This window comes from Balaenoptera acutorostrata, chromosome 6 (assembly GCF_949987535.1).
Source record: "Balaenoptera acutorostrata chromosome 6, mBalAcu1.1, whole genome shotgun sequence".
NCBI classification, from domain to species: domain Eukaryota; kingdom Metazoa; phylum Chordata; class Mammalia; order Artiodactyla; family Balaenopteridae; genus Balaenoptera; species Balaenoptera acutorostrata.
In genome coordinates this window covers 18,635,992-18,652,598 of record NC_080069.1, presented here as the reverse complement: position 1 = coordinate 18,652,598, position 16,607 = coordinate 18,635,992, and the positions used below count along the sequence as shown (strand labels likewise).

Genomic DNA, 16,607 nt, shown 5'->3' with positions numbered 1-16,607 from the left:
TATGTATATGTATAACTGATACACTTTGTTATAAAGCAGAAACTAACACACCATTGTAAAGCAATTATACTCCAATAAAGATGTTAAAAAAAAAAAAAGATATGCAATGGTTGTCACAGGGGAGAAGTGCAAAGTGGTCTAGGCAACACAGCATAGGGGACCAGTCCTCATTGGGGCAGTAGAGAAGGCTTTCTGCAGTAAGCAGTGTTTAGTGAAAGGGCTGAAGAATGGGGGTGTTCTCCACGGGGTGCCAGAGTTAGCTGGTTAGGATGAGATCATTCCAACGTCTATGTTCTCCAGCCAAACAACCAGGAACATACCTGGGAACCAGTTTAGTCTAGAACAAGTTGGATTTATTACTCATGGCAGTGAGGGAAGACACACACCATGGGGAATCCTGGGGTGTCTCAGTAAGAGGGTGTTAGAAAAGAGCTACTACAAGATTTGGGCTTTAGTTGGGTGACTTGGGAGAGGGTCTAAAAGTGATGGGCCACTTTAAATTGGATGCTGAAAGCCAAGGCAATTCTATAATTCATCTCAATAAATTTTAGCTACAAGAGGGAAGACTATAGTCAAAATAAAGCCATTACTGGAAACAAAGTAGATGTCACTCATTTTAACCAAGAGAATGGAGTGTTTGGTATTTTGGGGGGATGGCACAGTGACTTCTTTTTCTGTACTTAGAAAACAGTTGTGAATTGCCTTCACTTTATCTCACTTCATCATTATCTCAGAGTAATCTTGCTTGGCATTGGTATTCTGTGATACCTTTTGGTATTTATGTCCAGGCTTACCTCTGGATATCATCAGGGCTGTTGTTGTTTTTGCTTTTTTTTTTTTTTTCCTCTCACAAGACAAATGAAGCATGGGGGAAGCATTTAGCTTCAATTGGAAGGCATCATTCTAGAATTTTAGAAATCAATGGAAAAGTACAGGTCTTCTAGCCAAACCCATACATCTGTTTGTATGAAGGACAGATTAACAGAGTAAGTGCATTGGTAGCTTGAATTTGTTTTCTAAGATTTGCTTAGCTCCCCTACTCCCATATTTTATACTTGTTATATTTTGATACAGTAAAAATTCATAAATGTGAAAACCACTAGTAAGATTTCAGTTCATCCATCTTCCCTTAAATACTTTCTCAGCCTGGGCACGTTGATTCCCTTTGCTTAGGATTTAAATCTCTTATCAGTACACCTCCCCAACTCTATTCAGTAGGAAACTGGTGAAATGATATCAGAGTGGGATGACATAAAACAAAGAAGACATCCACATGCACAAATAAACTGTATATAAAGTCTGCTCATAATTTGAATATAAAGTGTTTTAATAAAAAAGAATTTAACCACTGCAAAATTATCCATATACTGAGTAAAAGCAAAAATGTTACCCTAATAAAAAGAGTGTAGACATGATAGCCCATGAAGCCATGTGGGATGAAATTAAAAATAGAGTATGTCTCCAGAGATTATCAGGCAACACTTTTTTCAAGTTTGTAATGTATAGTATTTTTTTTACCATTCCTTTTTGTATTGATAAATCAATCATGTCATATCATATCATATATTTTGTATTATATGTCATATCATATCATATCAATCAGTATTTTTTACCATTCCTTTGTGTATTGATACATTAATCATGTCATGTCATATTATATATCATTTATTATATATCATATCATGAAATGTTTCATTTGATGGTCATCTATCTGAGAGCAAGTTGCAAGATTTTCACACTTTGACTGAGTGCTTCACTGACATCCAGCTTGACCTTGACAAGTATATCTGACCTTCCCGCTGTGTTAGAGATCAGAGTGTGGGAAATATTGACAACTACTGAAGATTACTGGGTAATGTAGACAGTGTGCAGTGGATCGACCAGTATAGACTCTTAAGTCCATTTTCTACATCTAGTAATGTGTTCAAGTGATTGGTTTTGGCATCAAAACTGAAATACTTCTCTTTCTCAACTTGCTGTTCACACATTATCTTCCAATGGCAAGTGCTGACAACTACAGATGCTGCTTTCACTAAAACTTCATTATTGACTAAACTCCCCTCATCTTAGCTTAAAACCCCTGAATTGGGAGAAAGTGTATCCGATCTGCCTGTGCTTAAGCTGGATCACAGCAGTTGCTTGACCTAATAGCTGAGACCCTTTCTCAATATGCCAGCTTGTGAGTGTGATCAGTGGTTGTGCACCCTAGGTATATTGATCTGATGTTTAATTTTGTCTAATATTTTTACTCTCCTGCTTACTAGTCAAGTCACTATATCCATAAATTTGACTTAATGAGTCCATTTTTCTTTTCTTTCTTCAGAACTGTTTATCTGATCCAAAACACCTTCCAGTGGATTTTCTATATGTAAAACCTGTTTTTTAAATTAGTAAATAAAACTACTGCCTTCAGAATTTTGCCTCGAAAGCAACAGGATGCTTTCAACAATCTAATGTAAATGCAAACCACTGCATTCTTAACTAAAAGCCATTCTCCTGGGTATGGTGTGTGCTGCTGTTCACCAATCTCTGCTAGATGCTGCCTGAGGTCCCCCTTGCTTCTACACCCTCACACATTCCCCCTGCAGCTCTGATGCTGCTGGAAGGTCCGGAAGTTCCTGCACTGTATTCTAACTGGATCTGTGCTCTTACTACAGACTTGGGGTCCCTACCAATCCACAGCTGCATGGTGTTTGCAGGCAAGTGGGGGGGTCCACTTACGTGTGTTATCTGCCCTCTGCCTACAAGGTGAAACTCAGGGCTGATGGGGTCCCTCTGAGTTTCAGAGTTTGGTGAAACAGATATTCTAGAGTTTCTTCATGGTTCTCCTTCTCCCTGGACAGGCCACACACATGTGCTTTGCCTGACAGAGCCCAGAGCCCATGGCTGTTTTGGATTCTGGTTTGATTCCTTAGAAAAGGCCAGGAATCTGGTTCATGTCAGTGTTCTCCAACATTTCTATCCTTCTCCTACTCAGTAAAAAGTTTTCTGAGCATGAAGATCCAGTGTGTATATTTATGCATTTGCAAATTAAATGCATGTACTATGGTTCCGTAATTTATATGCAAGACAAAGATTATACAGATATAGGAATTTTAAAAGAATGAGATGAGGAGGAATGCAAATGGAAGTTCTAACATTTTCTTCCTGCATTCTAGCATACTGTCTTGTCCACTCTGACTGGCGGGCTTCCCCATCAAGAAGTCTCTTAGTGAAACTCCATGCCGCTCAGGTGAGGGGGTGTGTGGGGACATGGGGGCAAAGCAGGGATGGTATTTCCAGGAACTGGATTTTGTGTACTTTTGCCTTCAACTCTCGAAATCTGCATGGATGACCTTGAATTGCAGGTGGATTCAAGATTCAGAGAGTTAATGTTTTTCATGATGGAGTTCTATCCAGAGAGGTGGATGTGGATCACACTACATTGCATTGTTTTTCCTGGAAGTTTCTTTCTCTTGTTATTCTTTTCCTTTTAAGCCATGTTATGATGAAAAATAACAGACTGTTATCAAAGAAGGGTAGTATACTCTTAAATACTTTAAGTGGCAAAACGAATGTTTTTTTTTTTTTTTTTTTGCTAAAACAGTAATACGTGCCATAACCTCGTGGTGGTGGAAATAATTTACACTAGGTTTATCATCTGGATGATCTATGAAAAGGATTCTTTCACACAGGTTATATGATGTAGGAGAGGAAGCATTTGGTCTGCGTCAGTTGTGGAAAGCGAATATCTGTATGGTTTGGGGAATCCCTCTCTGTCTCAGGGTCCCCATTTGTTCATTAGGTGACCAGACTACAGAAGAGGCCACAGTCATTTTTTGGTAATGACTTTCCTTCATCATCCTCCTTCTCCTGTTCCCTCCCCACTCCTGCTCTCCTCCTTCTCCTCTTCTTCTTCCTCACCTAATCTCCTTCATCTGAAGTCCGCAGTAAGTCCCCAGACAGACAATGAAGGAGGGCTATAGGGTGTAGGGTGGTGAAAGGCAGGGTCATCTAGGAGTAAATAGAGGGAAGGAGCAGCACCCATCACTTTGGCCAAGTTGTAGTTCCTCCTTCAATTATGGACAAATCTTTTAGGTGGTATCCTGGCCATGGCCAGCAGACCCTAGACCTGCCTGTCCTTCTTGATCTACTCTTTGCAAATCCTTTCATCAGATAGCTTTGGGGGAGTCCTTCCAGTTTTAATAGACTAAAATTTATGTACTTATTTGTGGGGCAAATGTATCTCAGCTGCCTACCTGAAGTCCCCACCTTTTTTCTTCTACTGGGAAAGTTCAAGGAAATGTAATGGTTTTTCCAGAAACTGTTTGTGCCGGTTGTTCTGTTTACCCTCATGTTCCATTCCATGAGGGATGAGAATGGCCATAGAGCCTAATTTATAAACCGCATATCCTATGCATCCCTTATGTAAAATTATTCTAGCCCACAAATCTTAAAAAAAGAATGTTAATGCATCCCATCCAGAGGACCAGCTGAAGCACACACACACACACAAATGCTTAGACCAAAGAGCTGTGTCACTCAAATTTCTTGTTATCAGGATGAGATGAGGCAACTGTGTTTTCCTATGAAAGATGCCAGTATTTCCTAAATCCTCATATATTTTGTTGGGAATTACATTATTTTATAATGCCTCTTACTAGAATTTAGTTTTATCTCAAACACATGGTTTAGAAATATTGGCTTAAACTTCCAAGAAGAGAGTGTCATTTTCATGAATGTGAGATGTTGTAGTTGTGGGTATCTATAGGAAAACAACGAGCTAGTCTAGTTAGTAAATACTATTGATTGGCTATTAGAGGACATCTGTGGCTACTTTCCAAAGTTCTGTGATTCAGTAATATAAGAAAATGTCACAAAGGGAGCACATTTCAAAAAATTAATAGCTATGATTTTGTAAAATATTTTACAGCCTGAATATTTGTTTTTCTTAATTAAAGAAAATACACAGGGCCCTCACATCAGCTCACTCCTCTCTTTTGAGAGAAAGGACCATGACACTGTTACCCCACAGAGTGACCTGAGAGACTTAACCAGACATAATACTTGACATCTGTACATTATCCAGTTTTTACCATGTAAAGGGCAACAGAATTTATGACCAATGAGAAATATGTAGTCTCAACTGAGTGCAAAATTTGGAAAGTATTAGGCAGACAGTGAGACCTCTATTATTATTATAATAGAAATGCTGATTAAAGATATACTTTCTTTAACAGATGTTAAAATGCCAATTCCCAAGCGATATGAGGTAATATATATTTCAAGCACCAATTAAGTGACGTATTTTCTAAGATTTCAAAATTCTTTTAAGCAATGTATCCTTTTTGTAGCCCTATAATAAATAAATAAAATATAAATTTCCTGAGTCTTGGAAAATGCACATTTCTTATTAATTATATAAAATATGAATTCTTCTAAATGGTTCAGAAGTTTAAGTTATCACAGGTGAACATTAGGATTTTTTCACGTTCTAGAGACATGCATACCATACAACCATCTTGACTGTACTACTGTATTTTAAAAGGAGTAAAATAAACAATATCATTTAATATTAGGCAGTTAAGTACAAATATGCCAGATAATGTAGTAGAGATATTGCCAAAAATCTGTCACATTTGTGAATAAGCTTCGTGTGTCTGATAAGGTGGCTCACTTCATTGAAAAATAAAGCAAACCTCACAAACCTGACGCAAGCTATTCTGTGCGAAATCCCATGCCATCTGCACAGCTAGGAAGTAGGGGTTAGATGCCTCTTTGCTGGTTCATTTCACCATGGATCCCACTTGCTGTAGGCCTCTCTACATCATGTTTCCAAAGGAGAGAAGTCACTTTGAGTGCAGGAACTTGTCCCCAGCAAAACAAAGCATGTGACCCCCTGATGCCATTTGACTGAACGATATTTAAAATTGGACAAAGATTTTTCCCTCATTAGATGCTGGCAGAGTTTTACTTCTTTTCAAAGTCTGTCATTCTTTCAACTGTGAGTCAGAGCTCAAGCTAACTAAAACCTGTGAAGGAAAGGATTTTGCGGGTTTTCATGGGGAATCTGTAATTCTTCTTTTTCAGAAGTAATTAAAAACTACACAAGAATTTTCTCTGGGGGCACTGGTACTGATCTCCTCCTGCACCTTCAGTTTGCTACATGGCTTGGGATCCACTCGGAGCCGGCTGGTGGCTCAGGCTCATTTGAGTGGGTGTCAGGCCGCTGTTTGAAGGGTCTCTGTGGTCTCGCTGGGGCGCTGGGCGCCTGTGTGTGGACTGCATGGAACTGTGTGCAGGTCCCTTGCGATTTCTCTTCTCAGCGAGGGCTCTGTATAAGGCTCCTGTGAGAGGTCTCTGTGAAGTCTATGTATTATCTCTGAGAGGTCCCTGTGTGGGGTGAGTGTGGGTCCCCGTGTGGGGTGAGTGTGGGTCCCCGTGTAGGGTGAGTGTGGGTCCCCGTGTGGGGTGAGTGCGGGTCCCCGTGCGGAACCAGTGTGGGTCGCCATGTGGAATCAGTGTGGGTCCCCATGTGGGGTGAGTGTGGGTCCCCGTGTGGGGTGAGTGTGGGTCCCCGTGTGGGATGAGTGCGGGTCCCCGTGCGGAACCAGTGTGGGTCCCCATGTGGAATCAGTGTGTGTCCCCATGTGGGGGGAGTGTGGGTCCCCGTGTGGGGTGAGTGTGGGTCCCCGTGTGGGGTCAGTGTGGGTCCCCCTGTGGGGACTCTTAGTGGGGGGCCCTCCATTGCTGGCCTTTCTGCACCTCACAGAAGGAGAAGGGCAAAGGGACTTGCAGCTTCTTGTTTCTTGCTGCTCTGTCAGTGTCCCTCTGTGTCACTTCTCCCGACAGGTGCCTTGGGCGTCCAGCACCCTCAAACCCAGCACTCACCTCTTGATGCCCCTGAGAGGACCCGGCAGCAGTCAGGCTCAGGGGCCCCGCTCTGTGCCAGCCTCTGCTGAGCTCTGGAGGTTGTGCTGTGCTCTGGGTCCCAGCCCCTCCCAGGGCCCCTGGCTGTGCCCCCAGTGCGGTGTCGGCCCCGGAGGAGGGGCCCAGAGGTGAGACCTGGCTCCAGGGAGAAAGCACAGCACAAGCAGGCCTGTGGCCGCTCCCCCTCAGCAGGTCCTGGTCCCGCATGTTGGGGTCCTGACAGGCGTAGGGCAGGGCCATTCAAGCTGTCACCTGGATCAGGGGACCCTCCTGGAGCAGGACTCTGCAGCACGGGAGTGACTGTGACACAGAGCCCCGGGTTGCTCTGTAGAATTGCTCCTGTCTCCCTGGTTTCCCGTGTGGACGGGCCGGGGAGGAAAGCTGACGGCACCCTTGTTCTCCGCAGGTCACTTCCAGCCCGCTGGGTGACACATCCTGTCTGCTGGCCTCTTCCCCCTCCAGGCTCTGGGGTGAGCAAGGCTGACAGCAGGTGAGACTTGCTATGACCCCAGCACAATCCCTGAGCCTGTGAAGTCCCACTTGTCCCCTGGGGGCCTCCTTGGGCCACGCGTGTAGGTAAAGGTCACAGACCGCGAGTCTGTCGTGAGCTCCCAGTCCTGTGAAAGTTGATTAAATACATTGTGGGGAAGTGAACCTTCCCTGCTTGGGGGCTCCACGGCCTCTGGGAGCCTGGCCCTCCGTGGAGGAGCTCCAGGGGCCTTCCCTCTGTCTGGGCTCTGGGAGCTGGAATAGGGGGAGAGTCTGGGCTGGGGCCACCATAAGCCACTGGCCCCTGACTTCTTTTCTCTGGGCCTGTACACGGTGGTGGGACGCCAGGGGCTCCTTGGTCACTGCGCCATTTATGGGCGCCTCTGCCACTTGGCTCCTTCCCCTGCATCCCACCCTAGGGGCACATGACAGACAGTGAGGTGACTGCACACACAGTCACACCCCTGCTCGTTCCCCAGGGGGCGGTGAGCACTGTGAGTAGGGCTGTCCTCTCCTCCGGGGCAGGGGTGGACGGCCCTCGGCAGCCTCCATGCTCGTCACCTCACACCCTCAGACCTGGGAGTGCGCGGTCCTCCTCCTCACCGCTGCTCCAGAGTGTGAGAAGGACAGAGGACGGGTGACGCTCCCGGCCCACCTCAATCCCAGCTCCATCGGGGAGAGAAGGAGCTTCCAGGGCAGGCATCATCTATCCCCACCAAGACATGGGGGCAAGGTTTCTGCCAAGTCTGGACTCTGGGCTCCCTCCTTATTCTGACATGTGAACTTGTCTCTGACACTTTCTGGAGCCTGAGGGGAATTTCAGCCTCTGCAGACCCCTCCCCTACAGTCCCACAAGTTCAGGGTAGAGAGAGAGCAGGAGAGGACTGAGCCGGTTCCTGAGAAGGGGGAGGTCTTTAGGTTTAGTTCACCTTGACACGTCCTGAATGCTGTTGCTTGTTTCTGTAATGCTGCTATTATGGAAACTTAAATGCAGTGAGGGAATTGAGGTGAGGATGGGTATTCCATGCTGGGATCAACCTCCCTCCATGGCCCCATCCCATCTGGAAGCCAAAGCAGGCACCTGGGAAGAGTGGACCCTGATCCCTTCCCTTCCCCCCAGCAGGGCACAGACAGAGGCCACCACCTCTCATGAGAAGAAACATTTATTTTGGGAAACAAAAATTGTGGTAGGAAGAAGCCATTAACACATAGACAATGTGTTAACATGAGAAGAAACAGGTTTTCTTTTTATGAACTGCACTTTTTCTTGCACTGCTTTCCTACCGGGAGAGGCATGAGAAGCACGCTCTGGTTGACCAGAGGGAACACAGATGGCGCAGGTGGCCTGAGTCACCTGCCACCCTTGGTCTGTGCTGGCAGGGTCTGACTGGGGACTCCAGTTCCCTGGGTGGGAAGGCCAACTTGTCGCCCCTGCCTCTGGTATGCTTGCTGTTGTTAAGGTAGCTGTGGTCCTTGCGGGTGGCTTGGTGACTGTAGGCTGTATCTTTCAACACTCTTCTCTGTTCTGAAGAGGAGAGAACCCTGTGGTAGTGGGAATGCCCCTCTTCTGGGGCCTGGAGCTGTTCTGGGTGCTGATTTAACTCTGAGGCACAGAGTCCTTGGTGAAGCCCCAGTTTGTCTACTAGGGCCTGTCCAACAGCTGTTCCAATCGCCCGAGGATCAATAGCCCTGCTCTCTACAACAGATTTGCCTTTGATTGGCTCCTGGTGGTGAGCAGTGGCTGATACAGGCTTGCCTTTTTGAAGGGATTCTTCTGTTCCTTTGCCTTTTTTATTGCGGCTAAGATACTGCAGAAAGCGCCTTGTCCATTTTTTGCTTTCTGGTGAAAGCTCTCTCTTCTCTGGCGAGAGCTGGGGGTGTTTGCTCCCAAGGGACTCTCCTCTTTCCCTGACCTGAGAAGCGTGGCTCATCCCACTTGCTTGAGAAGCCTTTAGTGCTGAAGACCTTTCTTCATACTCTCCCGGTTTGGGCCTCCAATCGTCCTCCCTCTCATCAGTTGGGGCAAACATCTTGCTCTGGCTGTTCATTTCTTCATCCTCTTCTGGTTTGAGCCTCTCACAGACCTCCCCATCATCAGTTGAGGCAAACTGGCCCTTACACGGGTCCCTAACCTTTGCTTTCCTGGGTTCCTGTTGTCCCTGGTTGCTTCTCGTTTCTTCGTGTTCTCCTGGTTGCAGTCTCCTAACGCTCCTGCACTCCTCAGCTGGGGCAAGCGTCTCGCTCTGGCTTCTTGTTTCTTCATGCTGTCCTGGTTGGGGCTTCGTGAAACCCCTCCACTCCTCAGCTGATGCGAGCACCTCCGTCTGGCCCTTCATTTCTTCATGCTCTTTCGGTTGGGGCCCCTTAAAGTCCCTCCGCTCCTCAGTTGGGGCAGACATCTTGCTCTGGCTGTTCATTTCTTCATCCTCTTGTAGTTCGAGCCTCTCACAGACCACCCCCTCATCAGCTGAGGGAAACTGGCCCTTACACGGGTCCCTAATTTTTGGTTTCCTGGGTTCCTCTTGTCCCTGGCTGCTCCTCATTTCTTCATGCTTTCCAGCTTGGAGCCTCTTAGAGCCCCTCCGCTCCTCGGTTGGGGCAGACATCTCGCCCTGGCTCTTGAATGAGTCCGTACGTGTCGGGTTTCTGAACTCCCGCGGCCCCCGGCTGCTCCGTTCACTCGCGTTGAGGTCACATGGCACCGCCTGGAACGCGGGCGCGTCCTCACTGGCATGTTCCCTCTGGGAACTGGAAAGAGACCTATGAGAAGCCAAGGTGTCTGCAGGAAGGAGCACATCAGCGTGAGAGTCTTGAAGGAGCTCCCCAGTGGCACGGCCTTGAGCCACCCGTGTTTTAAGGCATGGCTCCTTTGGATGTTGGGCAACTGACTTTGTTGGTAGTGACAGGGTTTTCCTAGCGACTGGAAACCCCAAGACAGTCCCATTCTCCCAGCTTCTGCCCATGAGGTTGACTGTGGGCATCTGATAAGGCAGTCTGCCCTCCTGTCCAGTCAGAGGGGCCTCTGAGGGTCCATAGCTGTCACCAGGTGAAGTCTTTCCCAGGGCCCTCTGGATTTCTGTATGCTCAGGTGAGGGAACAGGGAGGGGACTCACCAGGGTGGGAACTGTTGCTTTTGTTATCACTTTCATTCCCTGATGGGGCTGAGGTTTTCCCAAGAACTTATTAGCAAAGTTGGCTTTTGAGTGTGCCCCAGATTGCCAGGTGGCAGAGGGGGAAAAGGTGGACCTTGGAGAGGACAAGGGTTGAGCCCCACATGGCTTGAGATTTATGGGCTCAAAGGCCTGTTTGGGTAGGCCCCACCTGTGCCTTACCCGCCACCTTAGAATATGTGCTTCCAGCATCTGCCGAATGCTTGGACTGAGGAAGGAAAGCATACGGGAGGAGTTTACACAGGGTTTCCAAGACTTCAAGGGTGCTAGATTTCTGATTCCCTCGTGAGGGTGGGGCTTAGGAAAAACACAGTTGGCAGCAAGGCAGGATTCACGCACAATCACAGGGATCAAACCTTGATTAATCTGCGTCGACTTTGTGCTCAAATGGGCTTTCAAGATTTCTTCTAGATGTTTCTTCTCTGGGCTACTGGGTAAACAGTTTCCAGAGTCACTCATCAAGGGCCTCATCAGGTATCTTTCAGACTCCTTTTCAGAGTTTCTTTGCAGAAACTTCCCTGGGAGCCTGGCCCTGGAGGAAGCTTTTGAGATCCTCCTCAGACATGGCCTTAGACCCTTGCCGAAATCCTTCCCTGGTTGAAATTGCATTTGACCCTTCCTATGGGATCTCCTAGGGAGCCTGGACCTTATCTTCTGTGGGTCCAGTCTCCTTTTGCCTGTAAAAGCAGAGGGCTGCCAGGGTCCCTGCTTGCCCTGTGCCTGATAAGTCCTTAAAACTTGGCACTGAGAGGAACTCAATTCCAGAGACAGAGACAGGTGGATACTGAGGCACAGGCCCCTCTTGGTTTGATCTTTGATGAGCCTCTTTTGAAGATGTTGCTTCTGGAGATCAGGGCCAATTAAGTCCTCATGATGAATAGAAACTGACCTTTGGGCCTGAGAGCGCCCCCTCTCTTGGGGAAGGTTGAGACTGAGTTGGCTAAAGCCTTTCTGAGATCTTTTGACCACAGAGGATGAAGGCTTCCCACTTTTCAGTTGCTTCTGCAACAAGGGGCATTTCAGCCATTGAGTTTCAGTTGGGATAAAATATGGTGTCTTGTTCTGAAATGTAGGACAGTCTAGTCCACAGGTACTCATCTGGGGTGGAGAATAAGGTGGTCTGAATGGGAGAGAAGATGGGAGGTAGGGCTGGGCCTGGATCTGAGCCAGAGGTGGGGACTGGCACGGAGGCAAGGTTTGAGTGAAAGGCTGGGGTGGGACCCCCGGGCAGGGCAAGACTGCGGCCTGGGAAGGGCCTAAAGGTATTCTAGGTTGAATTGAAACTGGAAAGCCATTAGAAACTCCACTGAATAAAACAAAGGGTGCCTGCTGTTGAGTAGAGCTCCTAGTAGCCACCAGGGGCTCGCTATGCAGAGAGGGGTGACCCCAGTAGAGCTGGGTGTATGTCAGTTCCAAGTGGTCCCTCAAGACCTCGGAGTGTAAGAGCTGCCGAGGACCGGGTAGCTGCTCTGTTTTGTCTTTCCTGTTCCAGAAAGATTGAGGGGTTGTGTTGTCCTGCTCAGCACCCAGTGATTTCCACACATTCCCTAAAGTGTTCAGGTGGTAGTCTGAGCTCATTTGTTCCGAGAATGACCCATCCTTTTCTTTCCCCTTATGAATCTTTAGTTCTACTTTCATGGTGATTAGAATCTCCAGCAGCTTCTGGACTTCGGGGTTGACAAGTGAGGGGCTACCAGTCTCTACCTGCTTGTCTGTGGGCTCTTCCTGGAACGGGGCCCCTGGTGGCTGGTGGGACAGGTGTTCTTGCCGGGACTCACTCTGTGATGAGGTGGGGAAGAACAAGGCCTTGGTAGTCTTCCACCAGAAGGACAGGAACAAAATGGGATAGCATGCGAGGCCAAGACTCAAGATGGCTGCGATGGTAGATGCCAAAAAAGAGTTACCTGGAGGTGAGCTCTTGGCAACAGTGCCAAGGGTGATTTTCTTCAAGTTGGATTGGTCTTGAGGTTCTTTTGACAGGGTGGAGGCCACAGGTAAAGAACCCTGGGTCAGAGGAGCCAGGGCAGCTGATGGGCACGTGGCAGGAACAGCCTCTTCTGCAGGTTCCCTGCAGGGCGGGTGGGCTCCAGCAGACGCTGCTCTGAACACCTCACCAGGGGAGTCTTGATAGGAGAGCTGATGAGAGCTGCCCTTGTCAGGGAGCCTGCCCAGGTGGCTTCAGGAGACATGAGGCACAAGCTGCAGCCAGGAGCGCCCAGGGCCAGGAGGGCTGGGCAGGCCAGGCAGGGGTGGGCACCTGTGGCCCACGGCCCTCCACGGCCCCCATGCTGACTTCACAGTGCTCCTGCTGTCCCTTACCCCAGGGCTTTGGCCGTACCCCACCCTCAGCGCTCCCCCTCCCAGCTCAGCCCCAGGCTGCCTGCAGCCCAGGTGTCACACCATAGGCTTTGGGTGGAAGAAGAACCCAGGAGAGAAGGGGAAAATTCTTTACCTTTGTAGACGTGAAGTCAGGGCCCGAACCTCTTCCAGGCAATCTCTGAAAACTGGAAAACAGCAGACTGGGTCATGGTGGTGAAGGCAAGGGCTTAGGGGGTCTTACAGGAGGCTAAGTGCTGTGTCCCTTTAAGGGGACACCATTGGGAGATTGGAGCCCGAGCACCAGCGTCCAGGGCCACATGATCCCTGACAGTGATGGCGAAGCTCATGAAAGGGTTTATCATTTACAAAGTACTTCCATATCCATTACCCCTTGCTGCCCTCCCATCCTCCCTGTGGGGGACAATGGGCAGGGGTCACATCACAGAGGAATCTGAGCAAAGTTAAACAACTTGTCCACGGTCGGACCTGGAGGTCCCACCTCCCAATCCAGGCGCTATTGGTCCACTGTAGCCCACACACCCCTGCTGGGCCACACCCTTTTCCGGGCCCCTTACTGCTTCATTGTGCACATGGACTCTGGGAAGTATCTGGGTTCTGCTCTCCTTCCCAGGAACCTCCCTGAGGGTTCTGTTTCTTGAGGCACAGGCCCTGCCCCTGGCCTCCTCGGAGCCTGTGGAGTGGGCCCTCAGGGCTGGGAGAGATGGGGCCCAACCCTCGGGGCACACAGGGCTGGATGGCACAACTTACCTTTCAAAGCTCTGTTTTTCATCTTAACCTTGCGTTTCCCCCTCCACTCCGTCTGATGCTGAGAGACAGAAAAAACGAGGACCTGGGACCCAATTCTCACTCTCCCCTCTCTAGACAAGCATCAGACACTCAGTGTCCATACATAATAGGACTTTTTACATTTAACTAACAGAGCTCTGTGGTTTTTCTTTCCTTTCACTCATTTTTAAAGAGGATAAAAATATTTTCTGTTTTCCTTCTCTGTGAAGAACATAAAGAAGGATTTTCAATGTGAGATTCACCCTGGATTTCTTTTGTCACTGTTCCTCTGCTCAAGAAACACACACGTTCTCTGAACTACGGGTTCATCTGAGCTTCAGCAGGTGGGTCTCTGCTTCCCGAGGCCAGGGCCACTCCAACCCCCGCTCTGAGGCTCTCAGGGCCTCAGCACTGCCAGCAGATCAGCCCTCATCTGAGACACGTGTTCACAGCTGGTGATCCATTGCTCATGGGCCTGTCCTCTGGCTGAGATTGAACTCAGTATCCAGTCCTCGACCTCTGGTCACTGTGTGTGAGACTTGACCTGGAGCCCTCTACCACACCTGGACAACTGGTCTGAGATCTTTGGATACAAATCCTAGTGTTCACTCTATCCCCTGCCCAGGCTGGCTTGCCCTTAGAGGGATGACGTCCTATTCTTAGGAGTAGATGTCCTATTCTTTCCCATTTCAGGAGTCTCTGAAGTTGATTCAGAAAAGTGGAAATAATAATAGAAAAGAAGGGAGAAGCATGTGCTTGTGGGTCTGGCCCAAGGGTTCTTTACCTTCGTGATGTTTCCATGTTTCCTAGGAGGTGGTGAAGATAGATTATTCTGGAGGTAGGAGACTAACAGGAAATAGAGCCCCAGTCCACACAGAAAGCCAAGGATGGTGGCACTCGCCCAGGAAGTGCGACTGGAGTACAGCCAAGTATCAAAAGTGCTTTTCAGAGAAAAGAGAGGATTCTCCATCATCTGAATCACATTGCTGGCTTCAGGCAACTGAGCACAGGATGTGTACTTGGGGACTGATGTCCTAGGCCTACATCATAGAGCTGTGGTCTAGTCACAAAGGGCTCTTGAGGGTGGAGGAGGGAGTAATAGCGGAGGAGGCTGGACCACGGCCCCTCCCCACCATCCGCCCCACAGCTCTATCCCTCCACCCTCATGGGTCTTCTAGACCTTAGTCAATTTTCTATTCATTACACCTGGAAATCACATTTTTCCTGGTTCCTCAGATCTCTTGGGGATTTCGAAAGATTCCCTTTCTCTCCTATTGAATCATTACTTATTTCAGCAGAAGCTGAAGATACAATAGGAAGGCCATTAATATACAGTACACTTTTTGCTTCCCTTTCCAATTTTAGTGATTCTGGAATCATCATTTAATGTTGTGATAATATTCAATTGAGAAACTTAAGTTTTCTGTTTTTTGACAAATAATTTGAGCCCTCAACAAACAAAAGTTTTTTTTTTTTTTTTTTTTTTTATTAAATCAAGTGGTCTGCGGATTATCCAGTTCATTTGGATAATACCCGCCATAGGTATGGATCTCTTTCTAATTAATGTTGTCTGGAGAGAAAGATGAAAACAGCTTTTTACAATTTAAATGTCATTGGTCTTCTGTCAGAATACGTTTTTATTGTGCTTTATCATACAAGATGGTACATTTCCCTACTACTTCCTCAGCATCTGTCAGGTATATTAGGAAATGGGTTTTTTCCTCAGGTAATTGCTCAAATCTATAAGATGGTTTTAGGTCTACTCTCTCTGACCTGTTTTGACCTTTAAACCTCTTCGAGTCCTAGATGCACGTTGCATCTCTTTCTAAGATCCTGGGAGGTGTGGCCATTTGAAAAGCCTTCACTTTTTATCGCCATTGATATTTACTGTTATACCTCTCTGCGAGGGCTGCTTGATGGGGGTGTCACATGAACATTCCCCCTGCTTGTTTTCTGTGCTTTATGGGAGTAATGTGAGCTTTCTGTTTTAGATAATTTACTATGTTCTCCACTGTGGACAAAGCAGGGAGTGAGCATATTGCTGTAAGGCAAAACAGCATGATTGATAAGGTGGGTGTAAAACAAGCCAAGAGTCGTGGTCCTCATGTGTGTAATAGGTTCCATCAAGTGAGGGACAAGTGGAAGTGATGCAAAGAGAGAGAATGGAAATGAAACTAAGAAATAATCTGTCCATTTTTATTTTCTTTAATGTCACCAGCCTGGATGAAAAGACTTCAAAGCACATAGAACCAATGAGTCAAAAATTATATTGTAATTATACATCCATTATTTTCATGTGAGTTCTTAGATCATGTTTTACCAGGTATTTTTCTGAAACATTTTTCTGAATAAATGGAAAGGTGTTCCTGATAGGCAGGAAAGGCAGATATCAACATTTTACAATTGACTTCAGAGATGTAGAGAGCTGGAAAGAGTGTTGTTGGAAATTAATGACTTTTTTCAAACCCTTCCTAAAACTGAGGTTGCAGGACAAGCAACCAACAGGAACTCTAGAGAGTGACAGGCACCTGCAGGGAGAAACAGCAACTTGACATTCATTTACTTAAAACAGACACAGACTGAATGAATTATAAGCCCAGAGATTAAACTAGACAATTTTAACAAATTGAGCCACAAAACAAACAACCAAATACCGGATTATAAACCAAAGAATAAAATAAATGTCCATGAGTCCATACTTATATAAATAAATCATTGACCAGAAAAATAAATTACAGAAAAATTACAAATAATATATAAAGATATTTAGATATTCCTGCCTCCAAGAAGTGGAGTTTTATTTTGATCATGTATTGGGTTTAGTGGTGGGTTTCTAGCTAACAGAGATTTGAGAGAGAAAAAGAATAACTTTACAGTGAATAAACCTGGCAGGTACCACCTAAGTCTAGTGGTCCTGATAACATCCTCAATTAT

At 47.0% G+C, this 16,607-nt stretch overlaps 1 long non-coding RNA gene across 1 annotated transcript; it reads right to left on the bottom strand.

Moving 5' to 3' along the window:
• Positions 1 to 12,692: 12,692 nt before the first annotated feature.
• On the bottom strand, positions 12,693 to 13,744 carry LOC102997873 (uncharacterized). The gene is made up of 3 exons (XR_009008727.1): positions 13,656 to 13,744; positions 13,021 to 13,072; positions 12,693 to 12,744 (listed from the first exon to the last, which is right to left on the bottom strand). It is a non-coding gene; the product is annotated as an uncharacterized LOC102997873 (long non-coding RNA).
• Positions 13,745 to 16,607: the final 2,863 nt, after the last annotated feature.